The following is a 23,501-nucleotide window of genomic DNA, read 5'->3' as shown; positions in this document are numbered from 1 at the left end:
ATTCTTAATCCACAATGCTAGTTTAATAAATTACACTGATTTCCTTATAGATAATGGCTGAAAATTACAGCAATCTTTTGAAAACAAAAGAGTCAATCAATGCATTTTCTCAGAAGCTATTAAGATTGGAGAGCTGCCAAGAAGCTCTCTTCTATCAAACACCCCTTAAAATGAATTAGGAGAAAACGGCCAGCCAGAGCATCAAAAACAGATAGGAATGTTCTTTAATAACAGTTTTCAGTTGGATATGAAACAAAAGACTCAAACCTCAAATGTCCGTCTAGGGAACAAGTCAACAAGCATCTATTCATGTGACTAAGAGGTCACAGGATCAGTTTAAAAGCAGACTGCAAGACCATTCACTCCACCTCTCTCTTCTCCTTGTTCCATTCTTCAGCACGATCCACTTTTTTCTACTTAAACTACTCTCAGTGTTTCCTTCTGCTTGGAAAAAAATCAGCAGGAGGACATAGCAAAGACAATACAACATTAGACTAGCGATACACAAGGTGAACACCACTCTTCTGGCAGAGGCTGCTGACAATAACACTGCGTAGCACATCAAAGTCTGTAAGACATTTGAGACTACTGCCAGGGATATCTTAAAGACCGGAACTGTATTCTACAGAAAGCATGAGAATGAAGCTAAGAACTATTGCCCACCTTAGCAAAGTTTATGCAGTAAACGGAGTCACTGGAGTACAGAAAGCCACAGGGCATCTATCTGACAGCATCTGGACTAACCTAATTCTGTTTATATTTACAACCTGAGGCAGGACAGCAAAGCAATTGGTTATTTTCAGAAAAGCATGTCTCAAGCCTACACAAATTTCTTTGCTCATATCTACTCTATGATAAAGTGCTAATGCTTAAGTTTTAAATGCTCTGCTGCAAATTAAGAAGAAACAAGCATATGACGATGATGCCCATTCTTGTATTTTCTTCTCTAAACCAAATTCCTGGACAGATGAGCTGCGGTGACCAAGACATTGAGAACAAGCGCAGCTCAGATTACAGCAGTCCCTGTACTGCCTCTAAGTAACTTTCAGCTGCCATCAGAGCAGCACAGCTAGCAGCACTAGCTCATAGCAGAGTTCAACTCAACGATGCTTCTGTATTCAGAAAATATTGACAAGGCAGTCAGAGGAAGCCCTTGAGCTCTTCTCTTCCTGCCAGTGGGTGTCAGAAGCCAGCATAAGATAGGCCGCATCCACATGTATATAGGCCTTCAAGGGGTATTTATCTGTACACGTCACCAAAAAAAAAAGTCTGAAGGAAGAATTATCTATTTGTCTCATGCTTAATCAGGCTTTGAATCACTTCTCCCTTTCCTCCAAAGGCAAGTCCAGAGCATTACCTCCTCAGAAAAGTCACACATTGGGGATGCATTTGATCATACCTTAAGAGTTTTCCCTACAGTTAAGGGAACTCCAGGACGCTTTTCAGTTTTTCTGAGAAGCCAGGCATTCCTGACTGCATATTTTGTATTACACAGCTACATCTGAGATGTGTCCATTTGGCTGTTTCAAAGGCTGAAGAATTAATACTATCTACCAGTGAGCCTCGGGATACCCAATTTAGAGACTTGTGATGTACATTGGGCTTATGTGGCAAGGTTTTGGTAGCAGGGGGCTGCAGGAGTGGCCTCTGTGAGCAGAGCCCAACAGCTGCTCCATGTCAGATCAGAGCCAGCTCCAGCCAGCTCCAAAAGGGACCTGCTGCTGGCCAGAGCTGAGCCTGTCAGCAATGCTGGTTTAGGAGAGCAGATTTAAGAAAGGGAAAAAACCTGCTGTGCAACAGCAGCTGGGAGAGAAGAGTGACAAGCAGCCCTGCAGTCCCCAAGGCCAGCACAGGAGGAGGGCAGGAGGTGCTCCAGGCAGGCAGCAGCAGTTCCCCTGCAGTCTGTGGAGAGGCCCCTGGAGGAGCTGTCCCCCTGCAGCCCATGGGTCCCACATGGAGCAGATCTCCACGCTCCAGCCCATGGAGAGCCCCCGCAGGAGCAGACCCTGGGCCGGAGCTGCAGCCCGTGGAGAGGAGCCCCCGCAGGAGCAGGGGGTCTGGGGGGAGCTGCCCCCACCCGTAGGGGACCCGTGCTGGAGCAGTTTGCTCCTGGAGGATGGATGGACCCCGTGGTACGGAGCCATGTGGGAGCAATGCTTGGAGAGCTGCTGCCTGTGGGCAGGCCCCGCAGGCTGTTCGGGAAGGACGGCATCCCATGGGAGGGACCCCACGGGGAGCAGGGGCAGAGAGGGACTGTGAGGGAGCAGCAGAGATTAAGCCTCAGGGACTGACCACAGCCCCCATTCCGCTGTGTGACTTGGAACAGGGTAAAGTTTTTTTTTTTAGTTTGCTTTTAGTTTCTCACTGCTCAAGTCTGCTAGTGATAGGCAATAAATTATATTAATCTCTCTCCTCTGAGTCTGGTTTGACTGTGACAGTAGATGTTGAGAGATCTCCGTGTCCTCAACTCAACCCTCGAGCTCTTTCACATCGTATTTTCTCCCCACTGTTCCTTTGAGTAGGGGGAGTGAGTGAGTAGTATAGCAGAGTTTAACCATCAGTGTAAAAACCACCACACCATAAAACTGAATTTTTATTTATTTTCTATTGAGCACAAAGATAATTAGCATAACAGAGTCCAAACAAAAGGAAGAAAAGTAATGCAAGAGTTTTTGAAGTGGTTAGAGTACAATAACGCTTTCCCTTCCCCTTTTATATTTTCTTCCTGCTGTGACCTAATGTCAGAGCAAGCCAGCTATGTGAGCCCTTCATGCCTGCCAGGACATGAGTTCCTTAGCCATGCACGCAAACTGCTGGGAAAACACACCACGTTGCTGCTGTTTGCCCTGACGGTCTCAGTGCTGGCTGGTCCCTTACCACATGGAAAGGAATTATACAGGGGGTACAGGCAACCAGGGAGAAGCATGCGTACTCCAAAAACAAAAGGAGTGCAAGATGAGGAGCCACTGCCCACGTTAATTCAAGGAGCAGTTCAATCTTGCTCCTTTTTCCAGGAGCATGAAATATTCAGGGAGGAGGGAGCTGAACAAGGGCACCATAGGGAGCTGGGCTTAAACACAAGGCAATACAGAACTCCTGGGGGGTGCTGTGTTTAGGGACCACAGGGCCAGCAGAGCTTCATCTTTAAGGAAGCACTTATTTGATGAGGATAAACTCCTTGAAGTTAAGCATTTCTTTTCCTGGCCCCTGCAGAGTTACTCAAAGAACGGGCCTGGGTGAAGCCCAGCAGAAGATCAAGCTCACAAAAACTGCAGGAGAAGGCAAGTTGCTTCTTTCCAGCATGTCAGGTGCTGCTCTGCAGTTCTTCCCCACCCAAGTTCTTGCATCTTAATACATTAAAACTTACATATTTCTCCAAAGCACAACTATCTGTAATTTGTTTGGGAAAAATAAAAGGAAGAGCTGCATTAAGATTCTTCAGACCAGAAGTAATCTAACAGAATTGAGCCCCAGAGTTCATTTCTGGATACCACAGTCCCCACTTCCTCTGTCTCTGGGTCCCTCTATACAACAAGTCACTTGTGTTGCCAATAAGGGCAATATAAGCACAATTTAGAGATTGAGCAAGAGAGCAGGACTAAACAGCAAACACGGACTTACAGAAAAAAAATATATTGAGAATCTAAGCAGGATGTGAGCTAGACTGTCACAAAAATATAGGTGACCTGGACAGTTCCTCAGAAGTAACTGAGGTAAATAACAAACAGACCAGGACAACCAGCTTTATCATGCACTTGTAACCAATTTAATATTTGCTCTCAGGTCACCATAGGCAACATTAAGTGCTTACTCAAAGGTAACCAGGCACAGATATTACTGTCATCTGGCACCCTCCACCTCCAAAAGGAAAGAAAAAAAAAAAAAAAAAAAACAACAAAACCCTCAAAACACATTTCCAGCAAGATTCTTCAGTGGGTGATCTGGCTTGCTGCTGAAGTACAGGTGGCTTGTCACACAACAGGATACGAATGTCTGAAACAAACCAAATCTTCGCGCATATATTTGCTTATACATATGCTTTTGTGTTGCTGATGTAAGAATTTCTGTACTGAACACTCAAAGTACTGTATAAGGTATTTGCACATGTGAGAGAGATCCAAGTCTATCTCACTAAGCCACTCAGTGTAGAGTCTGTGGGAAATATCTCAATGGTGAGATCTACAACATTGCTCACATGCATTAAAAAAATAAAAATTAAGGAGGCAGGAGGTGCAGTAGAGCAGGGTGTTTGCCACTGGTGTCATGGTACTTAGTCAGCCTCAAGGGCACACACCACTGTGCTGGATCACCTCTGTGTTGGGTATTTCAGGAATAGATGCAACACAGGAGTAGCTACTGTTCCCCAGTGCTTATTACAAGAACGTTTCTTTTAGAAGAGCCAGAAGAATAGGGCTGGGAAGGGACAGGGGCAACAGACAAAAGCTCATTCAAGGGCTGGCAAAAAAACAGGGATGCCTTAAAAAAAAAAAAAAAAAAAAGAATGGTGCTGGGAGCCCAAACATTCTTTTGATGAGAGATAAGCTTTAAAAAGGAGGCCTCTCCAAGAAGACTCATGTTTTTTCTTGCCGAACACTGATCACTGTCATCTTGTCTTAAAGAGCTGTAAATTACATTCACAACGAAACAAGGGGACAACACAAGGTCCGGGAACAGCCTATATGCTCAGCAGACAAAATACTTTCCCCAAATTCATAACAGCTTTAGGCGTAAGGCACTAAGGAAATTCTGGTAAAAGGATTAATTTAAACTTCACATATTTAATACTCAAATTCTTAACCACAGTTAGATAAGAACAAAAGTAGAGTACAAAATTATCACTCCCCTAACTTCAGGTCAGCCACAGACAGTTTTCTACACCACTAACACCCAGTTTTGTGCAGGCAGGGAAGTTTCACATCCACTCAACAAACTTGCTAGTATAAGTAACCCCATTTGTATATACGGAAATGGAACCTTTTAGGGATAGGTTTAGAAAACAGTATGGACTTTTGTTAACTCTTCTAGATGAAAGGGGTTGATAAATCCGGGAAAAGCTCCAACCATTCAATGAGCCTGACAAGATCTGTCTTCCTACCTCCATCTAACACACCGGGAACTAACAAGGCTGTTGCAAAGCTGGACAGTCACGTGGCAAACCCATGGCAGAGCCAATTCCAGAACTATGACTGGCCCAGTCATTAGGCTCCAGCCTTCAGCACAAAATAGTACTTTTCATACTCCTGTAATTGCCTTCTTGCCAGTGCTCAGGTTTCCCTCACAACAGTTTCTGAAAGGCCAGGCATGAACAGAGAGGGAAAGGACACACCCGACACACCTCAGCTCTTCAGTGGCAGCAGGCAGTATAAGAGGTACAAATGTAAGAGATGGCTCAGACCAGGGTGTATGTGCTGATCTAATGAACGCTTTCCCTTTATTTCTCTGTTCCTCAAGAAACAGGGGACAAGTATTCAGCAATTTAAGTGGGCCTGTATCATAAACTAGAAGGTGTAACTTCAGTACCAGACAGCATTGTGCACACAAGCATACACGTCCACCAATGCTCCTGTCCAAGGAAGAATTAAAGACATTTGCTAGATGTTTCAGCTTCAACAACCATAAAATAAAAGCCACCAGCACTGGAAAAAGGGTAATTTTATTTCCTTAGTAAACTCCCATAAAATGACCTTGTTATATTTTCTGGAATTGTGATCTACATTTAGTAGACCTACATTTCGGGTAGCCTCTTTAAGCCTGTTTCCAGAAGTCTAATTCTTAACCTCTGTGGCTTTGTTGTTTTGTTTACATAAAAAGGCCAGAAAGTGCAGCTAATGAACAATAAAGGATTTGTGACAGAAAAATGAATCTTGAAAAACTAAAAATAAAACAAAACGGCAGAGATGTGGCAGAACTCACTGAGTGCCACCATCACGGTGGCAGTGCCCCCTGGCCTACAAGGGCCACTTCCACCATCAGCCCATGGGCTCCTTGAGGATTTACTGCTGTTCCAAAAACTGGTGTAAGGTCAGTGACAGGGCCTCTCTGGGAGCAGCTGTGGGGCCAGCTGGAGAACCCCCCCCTCCCCATTCCCCTACCTCCCCATGGAGCTGAGCTCAGCTGCAGGCCTGTTGGGTGCCCAGGTCAGGCCACAAACACCCTGCTCATGGCAAGGGTAGGAGGGAACAGCGCCGACATCTTGTGTGAGGGATCCAAAAGCCCCCAGTAGGAGTCATGAGGCGCAATTAGCCATGCTGGAAATGAGAAGTGCCAGCCACCTGATTACAACTCCAAACAAACTTTTTTTTTTTTTTTAATCTTCTATGACAGTAGTTTTTGAAGGACTATCTCCTTCAGCTAAGCCATTTGCATATTTTTAATTAATATGAAACAACATTCATTAATGTCCTCTTTGAATACTGAGAGGATGTTAAACAATATATTCTTTTTTTGTTTGAAAAGACTTCTTTTTTTCCCACCTGCAAGTATTAATTTAATTTGGCGGTATGGCACATGACACTGAAGAGTAAGAAGTACCTGAATTTCTCCTTTATGAAAACCACATACCAAGATTAGAAATGGCAGTGTATACACAAGATGTAGCCCACACCGAGACGGGAATTCACAAGAAAATGAACACTTATTCATTACACTTCCAATGCTTCTTTCGGTGGAAAATAATTTAACTGGAGGATGCATGTGGCATGGAAGCTTCCAGATGCCTATTCAAAGAAAACCAACTTCTGCCTCAGGGAAGTAACACTCAATACTTAGAAAAGCATTCATCTTATAGCTGAGGTCTTTTGGGCATGGTCCCAAAAAAAAAACAAGATCCTGGCTTCAGCGAAAGGCTCAGCTGCTCCCACACGCAAAGCAATCACATATTCAGATGCCAGGTAAAAATCCAAACAAACAGTGGTAACTGCTTTACCGTGCTTCAGCGATCATCTTCCACACCAGTTTTCACTCACCTCTGCTTCAAAGACACCTGCTTCTGAACTGATTTGATACACTTCGAACCCAGAACACAGCCTCCTTGTTCCCAGCCCCCCCCCCCAATCATCAGTCCCCTAACAGACTGATTTAATTTGAGAACTTCAAAAAATAGAAGCCTTTATCACAGACACTGGTTTTATCAAGTCCAATAATAAAAGAAGTTTCATTTTGGACCTGATTCAAATCCCGCTGAAGCCAGAAGAAATTTCTCAACAAGCTTCACTGGCTCTTGTTATTTCGAAAACATCCCTCAAAAACAGCCAAATGTGATACAATTAATCAATATACTTGTATTCTCAGTACCTAAAGCTGCAGCTAGTCAAACCCACCTTAGACTTCCAGCAATATAATTTAAGAAGAGTGCTTCATCCAACAGCATTTACTCCACTGGATGGCAAGCATGCAGAGTTCCTAAACACCCTGGTAAGAATCCAGTAGCATTTTTACAACCTTTGTAAGGAAGAAATTAAGTATCTGGTACGTCAACATCTACCTAGATTTTCTCTGCACAATTTCAGTTGTCTGAATCCTTTCAAAAGCCTGGCTTTCAGCATTTGTCCCAGTAACTTCAAACAAATCTGGGATAGTTTTACAAAGCTTAATTTCAGAATGAAGCTTTTCTCTGTCTCCCTCTCAGGTGAAATGCAGTACTTGCATTTCACACACTCGCAGAGGTCCATGCATAGGCATGTAAAAACTAGACAGCAACACACCAAAGGCTGAATGAATTTGGGAAAAACACTTTCTTAGTTATCTTACTGCTTGATTATAACCATGTTGCATCCCTACCACCGTTGGGCAACACGAAAGGGCTGTTTCTCTCAATTACTCTGGGCGCTCTAGATGCTTGTTTTACATTTCTAGGTTGAGGGAAGATAGCAGTATCTCTGCTGCCTACTGTTTGCTGAATTGAAGACTGATATTACTGAATTGTTTGTAATGTAATTTTCACTAGTATCAGATCAAGGGGAAAAAAATATGTCTATGCAAGCTTCAACACTGTCTAAACATATCCTCAGAACCATAAAATTAACTAAAGCATTGTTAACCCTTGACAGACAACCTGCGACAAAGGGGGAAAGCCTCATGAATGATTCAAGTTCAAGACTAGGCTGCTACACCCAGAGGGCCTCAAACCTTCCAGAAGTGCAAAACAGCATCTGCAGTAATGGTATTTCCCAAAGTACAGAAAAACATGGTAATAAGAGACAAACAACGATGTGCAAAGGAAGACGTAATAAGGGAAAAAGGGGAAGAACCAGGACATTATTTAACTTTCACACAGTAGATCTCACGAGAAATCATATGTAATTTCTACACAGATTTCCCCTAATATTTTCTTTTCCTGTCTTTAGCGACAGGTCTTCAGTTAGCCATTTTCCTGTTCTCTGACAGGTGAAAGAAGCTTGCATAATCTGCCAACTGAAACTGTGCAGGCAAAGCTTTCCATTCACCTGGATCCTGATGGAGAAACGTGACTGCAATTTGACTTTATGATCACATAAAAAGCAAATCAGCAGTAATGAAATCCAGAAATAACACTGTATTCTGACAAAGATGTCAGAAATTTTGCAGACATAACACACAATCAGTATACTAGTCTCTGCTTGCAACTCCAAAGCTTCTGGCAAGCAAGCCCTGTCTCAGCAACCTCTACCTCTGATTCCCTTTCTGCCTAGAACTGGTTAATCATCCTTCCCTGTTCCTGTTACTTACGCTACAACAGAAACCTCAAGCCAGGTCAGCTCATTTGCAACAAGCAGAAAATGATTTCTGTGTTAAGCTCTTCAAGGCAGACTATAACGAGACAGACAGAAGGGCTGAAGGTGAAAGCAGAGGCGCAGAACTAGGAAGATGAAGTTCAAAACAAAGAGCAGACTGCTATCAGGTGCATGGCTCTGCTCAGTTTCTAATGCTCAGTTCACGTTCCTTTTCAGGAAATCCACTACAGACATTGTCTTTCCCTCACATAATCAAAGAGGGGTCTTTATAGCATCTTTGTCCTTGCCACTGTACACAGTTATTCTTATTTGTTTCCATTTCCTCTTTTTCTGACCTTACCTTGACACTACCACATCTCTACTCTGAGGAACTGGAGGAGGAAAGGGGAAAAAAGGCAAGAAAACGAAATGAGTCAGCAGTTTCTGAGAAGCACAGGAGCATTAGTCAGAGGCGAGCAGGGTAAGCTCATTCACGTCTCGCTGTGACGATTAAGACCACCGAAGAACAGACTGGATGCACTTTCCCAACCCCCTGAAACTGCACAGCTGGGGAAATCCAGCCCCCAGCAGAAGCAAAACACATTTTCAGCTGCCCAGTACCAGTGATGAAATGAAATGAGTGTACAGGTACCACTCTCCAGTCACCTTCCCAGTCTTCATATAGACAATCCCATTGCATCCCACTGAGCCAATCAAGCACACCTGAGGAAATAGCTGCCCTGCATAAAGTTCTCTCTAATTAGGGAGGTCCACAGCTTCAAAAGCATTTGCTGACTAGAGCACAAGTAGAGCACACTAAAATGCATTGTTGCTTTCTTGTTCCTCTTCTCCCTTATCAAGATGTACCAGCAGCAGCAGCGATGCAATTGGTTAGGGAAGCGTTCTTCTACATCAAGCAGCAGATGTCTGACTTATTAAAATTTAAGACCAAATTATTAACACAATTTCTAAGGGCTGCAGGCACACATGTGCAGTGCAAGAATGCCATTTGCTAACCCCAGCCCAGTTGTAATGGTGCCTTCCTGGGTTGAAGAGATTTCCATGAGCACTCTTCACAGCCTTCATCCTCCAGCAATAAAATCAGGGTTTAGAAAAGGGAACAAGAAACCACCTCTTTTCAGCAGGGCAGCACACAGCCATAGGGTTCTCACCCACCACCTGCACAAGAACCTTTCTCCTTTATGGTACAGTAAGTACATGCAACTGCAACTGATGCACAACCATTGCTCCAGGAAAGCACACTTCCCTCCAGAGAGATGCTGAACACAGCTCCACTGCCTCATGATTTTGTCTGGACAGAGCAAAACAACTGCCCACCAAACTGATATCCACTGGGGCTCGGGATCCACAGGCCATTACCATGCTCTAGGCACAGTGCTGTTTGCTTTTCTGTGACTCTAGGCAAGGACTGACCTCTATGCAGTTTCTTCACTCCGAAATACAACACTTGAAGCTTCTTGTTGAAGCACTTACTAAAGCCTCATACCTAAATGCCTACCACCGATACAACCAAACTTTGCTTAAGAGCAATCTTTATCCACCAGCAGCTTACAATGCCTCCTCTGTTCATTGCAGGCATATATTCTGATATATTCTTCCACGTGAATCCTGGCCCTCTGTCTTCCATAACATGCTGTTAAAGTTTCATTTTTAGATACAGCTTTTTCAGGCACTGTTACGCAGAACATTAATAGGAAAAAGCAAAGCTATGCTTTATATTTATACGAATTCCTAAAATGAACCGAACTGTATTTTCATCTATAGGGCAGCAGAAAGTAGTTGGAAAAACACAGCGTTAGACCAGACACAAACACCTAGAGAAAGTTGCTGGGCAGTAAACGACAGCAAACATTTACAACACACCAGCTACCCTAGTGACCGACGTGGTCAGTATTTATACAAAGGCAGTCCTGGCACGTTGTACACAAATCCCTGCATGTTTAAAGCAATGCTGTCATTCACGTGAGAAGTGAGCTGAGAGAAAGAAAGCTGCAAACTCCTGCTTACATTGCTCCGCACCCCTACTGCTTCCCTGCTCCAGTAGCTTCAAGTCTGTTGCAACTTGCTCGCAGTGCAAAGTGACTTAAGCACGAGCCAAGGCTATGATCGCCTGGTACAACTTCCTGGGCTGGACGCATCGCTGGTTTTCAAGAAACGCTCTGGGGCTTTTTTAAGACAGAGAGGGACGGGGAGAGGGAGTTTCTCTTCTCCTCCCACCTCTTATGATGGATTTGGGGTTTTCACGTAGCAGCAAGGTTACTGCCTAACACATATACCTGCATAAGGGACATCATCCCTAGAGCCCTACACACGGCATGGCAATACCCGTAACTCTTAGCAATACATGTCAGAGACCAAAACCTGCCTATGACATTGCTCACACAGACCGTCTTTTTTGGGGGGGGGCTGCCTTTTCAGCAATCAGCCAGCACGCACTTGTTGAAAAATAAAATAAAATAACACACAAAGGGTTATTTCTTAGCTAAACAATGCCCCCTTGGAGTTTTCCCCGCACCGACCGCTGTCAGCCCAAGCACGGCTCACGGCTGCCGGGCTCTCAGCCTCCCCCGGCAGAGGCCGGCACGGAGGCGAGCAGCGGCGGGGCCGCCCCGCTCCTCCACCCTGCCCACGGCCGGGCTCCCGGCTACCTGTGACCGACACCGGCCGCGCTCTCCTCTCTTCTTCTTCCTCCTCCTCCTCCTCCTCCTCCTCCGGCTGCTCGCAGCGCGGAGCCCCGGGGTGGGGGGGGGGGCGCGGGGCGACCCCCGGCGGAGCAAATGGCGGCCGGGGGGGTGGGGGGGAGAGAGATGAAGCGGGTGGGTCCTGGCCGCCGCCCGCCGCGCCCCGCACGCCCGCTGGTTTGGAGGAGAGGGCGACTCGGTTGGCTGTTTATTATTATTATTATCAATTTTTGGTTTTTCTCTAAACCGGCTCGACCGCACCTGAGGAGCCCTCCGGCCAGCCAGCCAGGGGAAGAGCACGTACCTGGCGCTGCTGAGCCTTGGCATGTGTGCCGCGCTGGGGGGCCGGGGCGGGAGCCGCGCCGAGCCGTGCCGAGCCTCCCCGCCCCGGGTGCCACTACTTTGCCCGCGCCGGGAGGCGGCCGGCTCGGGCGGGGCCGCCAGGCTCCACCCGCCGGGCGGCTCCGGGTGCCCCTCGCCTTCCCTCCCTGCCTCCCTCCCCTCCCCTCCCTGCCGCCATGTCACTTCCTCCCGGGGCGACCGGCCGGGGGGACCGCTCCCCGCGCCCCGCTCCCCGAGTGCGTCCCCCGCTGCGGGGAGGCACCGTGAGGGGGAGGCGGGCGGCAGCCATCCCGGCCCCGCTGCTCGCGGCTCGCTGCCAGGCGGCTCTCCCGAGGGGAGGACTGCCGGAGGCCGGGCTGTTCGGCACCCGGGGCATCGGGAGGGGAGCGTGCCGCGGATGGCAGCTGGTGGAAGGCGGCGTTACCGGCGCTGCGGGTCGAGCTGGAGAGCTCCGGGGGAGACTGGGCTGAGCTGTCGCGTCCCTGCTCCGTAACAGCCATGTGGCATCGCTGCTCACCCTTAACGTAGATTTATGTATTTTAAGTGCATAAAGCAAACACCGAACCACAGAAGTTATGCTATGGAACAAATAGGATATAAGCAAGGCTTCCTAGGCTATTCGCAGGAGCACATTCACTGTGGTATAAGAGGGAAGCATCCTGACTGAAACGCCCCACGTGGGAAGCACAGGACGTGAGGAGTCACAGGCAGCAGCGAGAGCAAGGCTGCTGCACAAGGGAGGACAGGCCTGGACTGACCACGGCACAGGCACTAACCTTGCCGGCCTGAGCACAGCACAGGGAGCAGGGCCTGGTTGATGAGCCCAGCAACTTAAAGCAGTAAGCCCGGTGTGGAGCTTGCTCAGGCAGCCTGCTTAGGAGATAGGCTGCACCGAGGATCCATCCAGAAACAAGGCCAGAGACAGAGCTGACAGCACAGCCACCTGCTGCAATAGCTCAAGCAGGGGCTGAACATCCAGACCTGAGCTTAAACACAGTCCTGATCCATGGGCAGCGTGCAGGTCCCTGGTGAAGCTGGTCAGGGCGTTAAGACCTGGTGGTGCCCTCAGGGCCCTGCCAGATTCATGCTGGTGGGGTGAATGAACATGTACTCTTCAAAGAGACTGAGATTTAGCACCCTCTGTCCCATCTAGTCATGAAGGATTGAATCCAGCTCACTGACGTCCTCAGGCTAGTGGTCTGAAGGGAGGTTGGTAAGGAATATTTCTGCAGCCATACTTTAAAAGACTGATCCTGTGGGTACACTTTTAAAAGGGACACTTCCAGGCAGGGGGAGCAAACTGTAATCCCTCAGTGAGGTACTCAGTAACACCCCCTACTAGCTAGTTTAAGCAGCTTTGTGTGCTACACCTACAGATTTTCTGGATCTTAGCCAAAGGTCCATAGGCATCTCACTCAGGGTCTAGGTGTCTTCCTGAGAAAAAAGCATTCAACAGTCAGGCACCCAGTGCTGAGTGTGGTAGTGCCTGAACATCTTTTCTGATCTGGCCTTGAGACCAAACTCTCCGTAGCTGATTATTTGTATGTTCCTCATTTTCTGGAAAATAATAACAAAAATCTGTCTTCTTGTTTTCATTAGTATTAAGCTACAGCTGGATGTAGCGGGATTTGTGGACACTTTACACCTGAGAAAAATCTCCAGTGGGTAGATAAATCCTAGTTTTGATGCACTGCATCTGTTTATCAAAAGTCTGTCCAGGAAAGTGGAAATAATAAAAACCTTTTACTTAAATTAGGGTTTTAAAAGTAAATGCATAAGTCTTACCAAGCCGTTAGATTCCATGGTAATTACTGAGGCTGAAAAGCCCATCGCAAAAAAATGTCTCTGTAGTTAAAAGCAAGGTTTGTCATGTCTTCTCTGTGTATTTTTAAGGGCTATGAACATGGACAGTAAAAAAGAATCAGATTAACTTTCTCTTTCCTTAAGCTCTACCTCCAGAGCACTGAATAATGTATATTAAGATTTGTACAGTTAATTAAAAATCTCACCATATGGCCAAGGGCAGCTAAATTAAGTTTCATCAAGTCTCAGTTTTGGCATTTTGTTCTTCTGAGTGCTTGAGTTTGCACCCTCACTGAAGCTCTTTCTTTGTTGCTCGTGGGCTTATTTACATTGGGCACGTCTCAAGAGTAGCGTCAGGAATTTACACCAGTCACAACTCTCTGCTGCAACCCCATGTCTCACTGTGCATGAAATGGGCAACTTTCAACTAGTTTCTCTGGATGAAAAAGAAAAAAAAAAAAAAAAAAGCAAACAAGCCCTCCTGCTGGGCTAGGTGTGCACTCACAGAATCACAGAATCACAGAATTTTCTAGGTTGGAAGAGACCTCAAGGTCATCGAGTCCAACCTCCAACCTAACGCTAACAGCCCTCCACTAAACCATATCCCTAAGCTCTACATCTAAACGTCTTTTGAAGACTTCCAAGGATGGTGACTCCACCACTTCCCTGGGCAGCCTGTTCCAATGCCTCACAACCCTTTCAGTGAAGAAGTTCTTCCTAACATCTAGCCTAAAACTCCCCTCACTCAAATCAGTAAGGCACCAGGTATGTGGTTCAAGCTATGGCAGCCTGGTGGAAAAAGTATCACTCACAGAGTTGAAGCTGCTAGACTGCTGGGGTGTGTGCTGTATTGGGATGTGTGGTGATACACTACCATGTGCAGCTGGACACAAGAAGACCAGTTTGCTACTGCTGCATGTCTTATTATTAGATTCTCTGATGTCTTATACGGTGCGTGCTATAAATGACACATTTCCTGAATTTAAAACATTTGTAATGTTCCTCTTCTATGCAGGCTGAGTGTAATAAAGGCTTTACTGCCAGCTATCCCTGCGTGCAGGCAATAACAGGAAGTCTTTCCTGTACTTGGCTTATCTGTCTTTATGAAATCTGTGGGAAAGTAGTTGTTTCTGAGATCTCTGCTTCTTTTTGGGGCTTGATTAAAATCAGCTAACACGTTCCAGAATTTGTAAGGATTGATGCATACAGCCCAGCTGATTTTTTTTTTCCTTTAATAAACCAAATAAAAATAGATGTGCATAGGTTAATATATGCTAACAGTTTATTTAAGTATTGAAAACAAAAATGAAAAGTACTGATTGTAATGATAAATTGTAATTGTAATTGTAATGATAAAAGTCCTAACACAGATGCAGGGGTATCAATATAAATATGCCAATGTGGGATGGCAGTGAAAATCGCACAGTTCCAGCCCAAGTAACTAGATTTACTGGGCAAGATTTTCTACCTCAGCTATACAGTAGATCCACTGCCTTCACAGGAAAACAAAACAAAAACAAACACAAACACTCACTTCCTTACACAGAAGCTGCACAGTACCCGTAAATGGAAATCCTGATAAAACTAAATCCTGAGCCACAATTAAGTTTAGAATAGATTCATTCTTTAATTGAATATGCATTAGCAAGAGAGCCACGTTAGATGCATTACAAAAATTTTAGCTCCATACTGTCAAACTTGACCCTGTGCAAAGGCTAGTACATGGAGAAAGACTACTGGCAGAGCTGTGAAAAAAAGGAGTCAATCATTTTAAATCAATACCATTCTGCTAACAAATACCAAGGATCATATCATATGAAAAGTTTTCAGAATTATCCTTTACAAAATTAGATTTGATATTTTCCCAGCTACTGACATCCACAAAATAAGCACTCCTCACACACACGCAAGTAGACTTTCCATGACTGTTTTAAGCACCCATTGTGACCCTACCTATAAGGAGAGGAAGGACCTTTGTTTCTTTCTCCACACACATCTAATATGAAATACTACAGATTCTTTACACTCTTTCTTAAAGATGATTTCTGTGTGGACCTCTTCAGGCCCAAAATTGTTGGCTCAGGTGACTGGCTTTAGAGTATCTGTGTATGCAAACGAAAGAGCAGATTTTTTTCAGACAGTCTGCAAAACTACATGCACAGGAGGTGCTAAGCAACCTGAACTTAAATCTTAGGCAGAAAAGTACAAATATCCCAAATCCATTAGTGTAAGAACTGAAGTCAAACATACACAGCAGGGTGGTGTTGCCAACTAAATGGCAAGCTCTGCCTGGAGAGCAAGGCTGCCATTTTCTCTGCCAAGGCACGGTACAGTCTGTTTTACTAACATTGATCTTGATTGATTTTATTTGTATTACAATATAAACTTATAATGATGGTTCATGCTGTACACACACACACACATAAACACCACTGTGGCAATAGGAAATCTTGCAGGTCTGTTCAAACATGGTTCAGAGAGTAACAAAAGTGTGAGGGCTTCAATGGCACCTTGGACATGCAAAGATGCCAACATCTGCTACTGTCATGGTCACGGGTATGGGGTGTGTGTGTGAAATTTGTCTAAGATCTTGAAGGAAAGATCACTTTGGAGCTGCAAAGTAAATGATGTTTATGATGTGTAGTGGGTACTCAGGAAACCACCACTCTTCCAGAAGCAGACAGAAGAAACAGTGTAGAATAAAATCCTAGTCTGTATGGCTTGGAAGCTGGAGTCGCTCCGACTGTAATAACAAATGCTGCTTATGCACAACACTGTTTACATCAAGCTTACCAGGGAAGAGGCAGGCTGGCTGCTCTCCAGGTCTTCAAGGGCAGTACCTAATCTGCATACACAGGCTTGAACAATCAGAAACAAATCCACACGGCCATTTTTTTTTTTTGCTTGTATATTTCCTTACCTAAAAGAGGAAATTATTTCAGTGAAATAATTTCATAATAATTTTCAGTGAAATAATAGCTGAAGACAAGGCTACTTTATATTTCAATAGTGTGTAGAGATGGGCTGTGTGAGACTGCCACTTGAAACTTTTGCACACTTACAGAAAAGGATAATCCCTGCAATCAGCAGATGCTGCTTGATCTAGTTTGTAGTGAACTCTGTAGCAGTGTCCTCTATCTGTGGATGGCTGCGTGCTCACCCTGCCCATAAAAACAGAAGCTGTAAGCCACACTTAAAGAATTCATCTTCTTTCTGCCAAGGAGCAATGCTAGCTCTATTGCCAAATTTAAACTGAAGCTAGCATTTGATTATCTCTTTGTCATCCAAGTACACAGAAGTGGAAAGGTCATTAAAAAAAAAATAAAAATCTTTTAACAAGTGGCAGGCAGAATACTAATCCTTACGTGATGCTCACTGACTAACATGCCCAAAGCAGCGCCTCTCACCGACCCTGCACCATGTTTGCCATAGTGAAAGTACAGGGCACAACACAACTCTTGTCTTGATCAGCTGTTGCAGTCTCTATCCAATGTTTTGTTATTGTGCTACCTTTCTAAAGATTGCCTTATCTGAAGGGAACATCAAGGAGCTATATAGTTCCCAAAGAAAATTGTGGGTTAAACCCTAGTTTAGGTAGCAGGAAATATCCACTGTGCAGCAGTCTTTACCTGAATGGTGTGTGTGTGTACGTATGTATGTGTATATATATATATATATATATATTATTTCTGTGCAGTTGGATGTATTTGAAGAACTGATTTCTGACAAATTTTATTCTGCATAGTTTAATGGAACTCAGTAATTATTCATAAAACCCCCACACTTTAGAGACAGTCTGAGAAGAATGGTTATTGAAGATTTGAGGACTAAATTTAGTGGTGCACCTTATAAACTAAGGTACTGAGTGAGAGCAAAGCTGACCCCTGAAAAATGGAGATAACTGACATTCAGTGCTGTTGATTTTTTTTTTTTTTTAAATGAGCCAGTGGTTGAGGAAATAGACTTTTATATAAAAAGGCATTAGCTAAAAGCTAATTGGATAAAAGCTGAATGCTTACAGTTCTTGTAAATGTCTGTTATGCACATTAAGGAATGAAAAAAGTGGGGACAAGATCTTTGATACCAAACTGCAGAAACAGATTGCAAAATAAATGGTAACAGGGGATGCGGAGACAAACAGCATTAGAAGCCCAGGGTTAGAGAAAAGGGGGTAAAAGACTCTGAAAAGGTTTTGTATTGATTTTGCCTCAGACTGCCAAATACTTGTGATACCTTTGAAAAAATATAGCATGCTATACACTTAGACTGCCTTATCCTGCTAAATGCAGCAAATCTGTGTGTCCTATGTGACATTCATATGGGGCACTACTTTCCCTCTCTTTTCCTCCTGTTAATCTTTCTACCCCTCTGAAGCTGTGGTTTTTGGAACTTACACATTTCTAGTGTCACATCAGGAGACAAGTCTCCTGCCTCGACACTTTAGTCCTTTGTTTTTTATGATTTGGCCTGATTTTGCTCTCAGCAGCATTTCATTGATCTCAGCAGACACGCACACTGTGACACACTCCTGAACTGAGTCTTGCATAAGGATGCTGTAAGAAAAATACTAAGTTATAGAGAAAAGGTACATAGCTCTTGAATACAAAATGCTTAAATGAGCATGGAAAACATTAAAAAGAAAAAGAAAAAAAAAAAAAGAAAAAGAAAAAAAAAAAGGATATTTTTACATAATATAACTGGAAATCTCAGTAAGGCATCTGATTACCCCTTGGCAAGAATCACTCCAAACAAAACAGAGACAGGAAATGAAAAGCAGGCTGGACACCTGTGAGAAAAATGACAGAGTAGTTCTCAGGAGCCCTGGCCTAATAGTGCTAGGGCTATTTAAGACACCACAGTGCTCTTCAGACAGGCTGTAAGGACAAGAAAACACTGTTGAAAGAGTGATGCTGTACTTTCTGAAGCTGAATTGGCTCAATGTGGAAGTTTTCTGAGTGCCTTGCTGGCATCTACTAATCATGTACCTTTGAATCCTTAGCTGTAAAACTTTATGGGTTTAGTTCCAATTCTATACCATGCCATGCTGGCCTGCAGTCTGTGCACGGGGCAAAACTTAAAACTACTTGCCAGGGATCTAAGAAAGGCATATAATGCAGGGATAGGATACTTTTGTCCAGGGGCAAACTGAGTTATGATAGCACAACTTGTCCCCTTCCAAGACACTGCCAGCCAGTGGCAGAGCCTCTCCACGACCACTGCAAGAGCAAAAAGATCATGCTATTTGTATGAGTTTGCTTTGGCCTTCAACTGCCCCTGTGTGCTGTCTGAATTTTTGTCTGTCTCGGTGTTAAGTGTGGCCTCCAGCACAAACCACAGAGATGCCCCAGCACTGCTGCAGGATAGGGGCCCTGATTCTCCATGAGCACTAAAATCAGCCCTTCTGCCGTTGTTTCATAGCACAAACTGCTCCCCCCCCCCCCCCCCCCCCGGATCTTCCTCCCCTCAGTTCTTTGACTGTGAAAAGCTCAGGGTCTGTGGATAGCTCGGGGCGTGCCAACAGGGTGTGGAGCTAGTCAGCAGGCCGAATCCAGCACGGGGTGGTGGTGAATTAAAGGCTGTTTATTCAGATGATTCCTTTGTGGTCTACATGAAATTGCACTTGTGAATTTGCAATCGCAATCCACTTCCTCTGGAAAAATCACTGCAATTGATAGTAATTAGCAACCTCTTACAAAGCTCTGGCAGGGTGTCCCGAAACCAATCCTCAAGTTCTCTGGGCATGGCACTGCCTGAGGCAGCTGGTCCCTTGTTACCATTTAATACATTCCTCAGGCCTGAGGCGAAGGCCCCACTCCAAACACCTGTCCAGTGGGAAACTGTGCTAAGTGACCTGATGGCTAAATGCCCAAATGGCTCAGCCAGAAATCGGACAGTTCTCCCACTCGGCCTGGAGGCACAAACTTCTGGGAGATGGCCACCTAAACCCAGCCTTCCTGCTGGCTGGTAGCAGTACTAAGGCAGTACCTTTGAATAGTTGCTGAGACAGACCTCACGAGAGGTTTGCCTGCTTCACAGATGGGACTCAAACACCCATGACCTTATGTCAGACGGGTCTCACAACCACAAGTTTAGATAATCCCTCCTGGAAACCATTACATGTGGTCCACAGAGTGGACTGTTTTCTGGGAAATACTGACTCTAACCCAGTATCGGAATTTGACTAAGTATGAGCTTGCGTTAGAAGAAGGCATAAAAAGGTCTTTAAAAACATCAACAAAGTGGTTTTATGGAAAGTACAGAAGGAAATACAAAGTGCCAAAGCTGAATGCAGCATGTCAGATATTTTTCCTATGCCATATTCAGAACTGATTGGGCCAAAGGACATGGGTTGCTGCTAAGACACACCTCTTACGCTGCAGGCTATGTAATCCTACTACCAGTGTCATTTACCACATGAGTTCAGGTACCTGCAACCTCAAGTCACCGAACGTTAGCAAAAGGCTTTTTGTGCACACACGGCCTGGTGAGCCTATTTCCTGAAAATGCCAGCTCAGACCCAGCCCTTTGGTGCAGCAACAGGTTTAACACAACTGTTTTCAAAGCGATTTCACACTGACTTATTCATATTCTCCATTCCACTAGCAACGTTATTAACCCTATAACCTGCCCTTTCCCCCTCAGTCTGAATAACACAGCCAATGTCATTTCCGACCCACCAACCACCAGCAGATGACTAAGAGTCACCAGTCCAGGAAACTCAGAGCTCTGGGATCTGTCACCTGGCAATTGAAGCACAAAACAGTCTACATAAACACTCCGAGGGTATGGCTTTTCACACTTTCTTTGAACCACTGGTGTCCTAAGTCTTATCATTACCATCAACACAGCCTGCTGCCTTCAAGGCACAGTAGCCATAACAGTAGCATGAATCAGAATTAGCTAGGCTAACTGCAGTAAATCAACAGCACTGAGCAATCCCATTTCATTAATATCAGCATCTCATCACCAGCTGCTCCTTGGAGACAGATGGCTGTAGCTGACTCCCAAAGCTTTGCTTTCTCTTCCCACCCACAATGAGTTGAAGCATTTGAGACATCAGTGACCGAGTAGTCTGAGTTTGTTTGTACACTGAAAATGTCCTCTTCTGTCCTGTTGCTGTCTTTTCCCATCTAATTTCCTTAATAAGGGTAAAAATAAATAAATAAATAAATAAATAAATAAATAAACAAACAAACAAATAAATAAATAAATAAAGGTGTTTTCAACTTTCAGCACAAATAAAAGAATTCCTAAACCCATGGCTGAAAAATCTTAACAAAAGTACCATTAAAAGATCTGCATTGGCCACTATGATACTGGCATGACAACTAAAAAAATAAATGGTGGAGGGAAATCTTTCTACTTGGTGAGTAGAAAATGTATTATTTTTTTCCCTGTATTAATTCAAATACCATACTTAGGCAAAGAAATGCACATAGAAAATAAATCCTCTGCATTGTAAAACAACTGCAGCCCTAGTTGGACCCTGCATCCTGCACTGAATTGTGCCACAGGAACCTCCCCAAAATCCATTTGAAATTAGTTAAGCTCCTGTGAAGACAAGGGGATATGCCAGCACTCCGTTTTGTTCAGGGTGTCTTATAGCCAGTCACATACATACCAAGACATACGGAGTTTCAAACAGCAGAGCACTGCATATGCAGGGGCCTCCATTGTGTGGAAAGAAGTGAGTTTTGCACAACCCCTCTGTAAAGGCTCATGCCAAGAGCAGTATGCTTTATCCAACAGCCAAAAGAGGTTCCTGGGCTTCTGTGCTGAATCGCTGTACATCACAGCTGGAGGGGTCCAACGTCCTTCATAGGATTTTGTGGATTTTGCCATCGAGTTCCAGTTCTTCTCTTAGTGGAACAGGACCTTGTGAGACTCTGATGCACCCCCAGGATGCATCCAGCTTGCTTCAGACTGCTGTTCTGTACACTACACTAGAGCTCACAACAGTGGATGGAGGGAGGAAATACCAGCCACTTGGGCTGCACCATGAACAGTCTTCTTTTGCTGTAACTCTGGGCAATACGAAGCACAATGCGGCTTTGTAGGAACGGCTAATATATTATTAATGCTCCACAGCTAAATGGTGGCAAGCAGTGACAGGCCTGGGCAACAGAAGTTGTTTAATTTTGTACACTGTATTTTATTATAAATGTGTTCAGGAATCTAAAAAGCCATTTCTGAACTAAGAAATGAAGACAAACAAGCAGATAACATGCATTTTCCCCACCAAAAAAAAAAAAAAATAAAAAAATAGCTCTTGAGAACCTTCTTTAGAAAAAAATTTTCACTTAAAGCAATTCTAGTTAGTTCTTTTTTCTTCTTCTTCTTTCAGCTTCTCATATCCTAAAATTGTGCCTAGAAACTGGTTATTAAGACTGTATTTTTGGAAGCATGGCCATCCGTACTTTTAAAGTAATTTAGAGCAAATTACTTTATATTAGATGTTAGCAGCAAATGGGAGCCAGCACAGCACAGTAATGGCAGAGGGAGTGGGTTAGTAGAGAGCACATGCTCATGAGGGAAAATACAGGAAGGAAAAACTTCCTTGACTTCAAACATCGGCACTAATGATCACCTCGCACTACAGTGTCTAGCACTCAAGCTGATAAAAATAGAGTTATTAAGAAGATCCTTAAGTGTTTATGGACCAGTTGATTGCGTCGTCTTAATTAGGCATGAGTTGAATTCCTTAACGTTGCATTCAGCCCACTACCTGAGTGACTGCAAATCACTTTGGGGAAGGTCGTGGCTGCTCTGCTTGAGGGTGATGTGAGGGCAGGCGTTGATAGGTCGGACCTGCAGCTCTACAGGGAAGAAGATGCACCCTGTCCTGACATGCACCTGGTCAGTGCAGTGTACAGGAAACCTTACCTTCTGCTGGCTAAACATTTACCAGGGCATGAACTATGAACTACGAACAACTTCAGGGTTAGCTGCTGTAAACCTGACAGCTCCTTGGATTTCCAAAGCACTAGGTACTGATTTATATCAGAGGAGACTGTGGACCCTTGACTGTACTCTACCAACTTAATTAAGGGTCTTTTTATCAGACAGACTCAGGAAAACCTTGCAGGGACACTTTCAGATGTTATTGGTCTCCTGGCTGTCTCTCCTGCCCTCTTGGGTTTGCAGATCCTCTAGGAGAGGCAGGAACAACATGTGTCTGTGTCTTAACTGCCCCAAGGCATAGCACAAGGTTTCAATAAAATCACCCCAGAGGCAAACTGTTCAGTGCTCACTGCTCTTGGGGATGAAGTGAGTAACAGAAGAAGGGCAGGGTGCATGGACAGGCATGGTAGTGTCTTCAGCCACCTCAGAAATATTCCTTAGAGCATGTTGGCCAGTGTCCTCACTGCAATCAGACCTGCACAGAGAGGTAAGGTAGACACAGTGACTGCCTCCCATCCACTCTCCTGAAGAGGGAAGGAGTAAAAAGAGGCAACAGAACTTGAAATGATTCTGAATAGCAAGCAGTGCTTACAGCACGAGATGACACAATTCCTAGGGCTAGTAAGTGCTTTGATACACTGCTTCAGTTTGCATTCATATGCTAAACACAAACAGTAAAAGGTACAGTATAAGGTCAAATAAAGATGCAAATGCCAGAATGAAAGCAGCCTGTGCAAACTTAATGCCTTCTCATATGGTTACTTCTCTTAGGTTACTTACATGTTTCCAAGGTTTCAGTTTCTATGGCCAGCCCCTTCCCTTTTTCAGAGTACAGCACAAGCAGGCCTCATTTACTGAGAAAGTATTCAAAATTGGCTTTTCTTCAGCGTGTGTGGCAACAACACTAGCTGCATAATGTTTAAACCCTCGTGGGCACTTCAATGGTACTGGCTCTTTGAATATCCACATTTATTTTCACAGCTCATCTGCAAAGTGAAGCCAAGAGCATGAATCAGATTCTACCACCCTTACTCTAATCAGTGAGTAGCTTCCTTCATGATTG

The 23,501-nt window shown here is 44.5% G+C and overlaps 1 protein-coding gene across 2 annotated transcripts in view; it reads right to left on the bottom strand.

The window, feature by feature from the left end:
• Positions 1-11,819, bottom strand: part of AGPAT4 (1-acylglycerol-3-phosphate O-acyltransferase 4) — a 75,850-nt gene extending 64,031 nt beyond the window's left edge. Inside the window, exon 1 of one of the 2 annotated variants that reach the window (XM_032184747.1) lies at positions 11,697-11,819. The gene's annotated coding sequence lies outside the window, so the exon portion shown is untranslated. The remainder of the gene's footprint in view (positions 1-11,696) is intronic. The other variant, XM_032184748.1, reaches the window with a different exon arrangement.
• Between the last annotated feature and the right edge of the window lie 11,682 nt (positions 11,820-23,501).

Source organism: Aythya fuligula, chromosome 3 (assembly GCF_009819795.1).
Source record: "Aythya fuligula isolate bAytFul2 chromosome 3, bAytFul2.pri, whole genome shotgun sequence".
NCBI classification, from domain to species: domain Eukaryota; kingdom Metazoa; phylum Chordata; class Aves; order Anseriformes; family Anatidae; genus Aythya; species Aythya fuligula.
Note: the sequence above shows the minus strand (reverse complement) of the source record. Positions and strands in the feature narration are given on the sequence as shown.